This window comes from Nanorana parkeri, unplaced genomic scaffold (genome assembly GCF_000935625.1).
Source record: "Nanorana parkeri isolate BGI_ZX_2015 unplaced genomic scaffold, ASM93562v1 scaffold424, whole genome shotgun sequence".
Classification (NCBI taxonomy): domain Eukaryota; kingdom Metazoa; phylum Chordata; class Amphibia; order Anura; family Dicroglossidae; genus Nanorana; species Nanorana parkeri.
Genome location: NW_017306692.1, coordinates 1,204,713 through 1,205,781, shown reverse-complemented (window position 1 = coordinate 1,205,781; position 1,069 = coordinate 1,204,713). Strand labels below are relative to the sequence as shown.

At 35.5% G+C, this 1,069-nt stretch overlaps 1 protein-coding gene across 2 annotated transcripts in view; it reads left to right on the top strand.

The window, feature by feature from the left end:
* Positions 1–1,069, top strand: part of TMEM181 (transmembrane protein 181) — a 43,404-nt gene that overhangs the window by 27,056 nt on the left and 15,279 nt on the right. The gene's annotated exons all lie outside the window — the stretch shown is intronic.

The following is a 1,069-nucleotide window of genomic DNA, read 5'->3' as shown; positions in this document are numbered from 1 at the left end:
CAGTAATTGCTGCAAAAGGGGCCCAAACCAAGTACTGAGTACATATGCATGCTTGTACTTTTCAGAGGTCCGATATTGTTCTATGTACAATCCTTGTTTTATTGATTGCATGTAATATTCTAATTTTCTGAGATTGTGGATTTGGGGTTTTCATGAGCTGTAAGCCATAATCATCACAATTATGACAAATCACGGCTTGAATTATCTTGCTTTGCATGTAATGAGTCTATCTCGTATATTAGTTTCACCTTTTAAGTTGCATTAGTGAAATAAATGAACTTTGCACGATATTCTAATTAATTGAGTTTCACCTGTAATGTACGCCTAACTTAACCCCAATGCCCAACCTTATCGCTGCACTTCAGAGGGGTATTATAAACAAAAAACATTAATGTAGTTATAAAGTCATCAAATACATGAAATGTATTTTCAAATTAGTGAAAGCTTGTCCTTGTATCATCCTTCTTTAATCGCATGTGGGGATCATAATGTGGAATGTCCACCACTATTAGCCAATCTGGTTCTGTTGCAGTACAAATGTGATGTGCTAAAAGGAGGCAAGCAGCATTTTTTTTCACCATTTGTACCTTTGTCAATTGTAGACAAGGTTTTTGGTTTCATGAGATCACAGCATCTTTTTTTGACGTCTTCCTCTTGTGAACGTGTAAGCAATATCATGCCATCCCCTGTGGTTAGTGTGGGGTTTTTTTTGGTGCAAATCTAATCGTGCAGCAAGATAACAATACAAATCACACTTCTGTCATATTAAAAACCTCTTTGGTTAGTATATTAGTGATATTAGAATATAGGCTTTAATGGACTGGTCAGTACAATCAGCAGATCTCAAACATGTTATGCTCCTGTGGGAAGAACTGAACAACTAAGGACAGCGAAAAATGACATACAAGCTAGTTACATCTGGAATAACATGTGGAATAACATTTCCAATAAGTACGTTCAGAAACTGACAAATAGAATTCCAAAGGTATGCAAAGTTGTAATCTCTGCAAATAGAGGATCCTTTGACAAATGGTGATGAATACAACAGGTATATAAAAAAAAAAGTGTG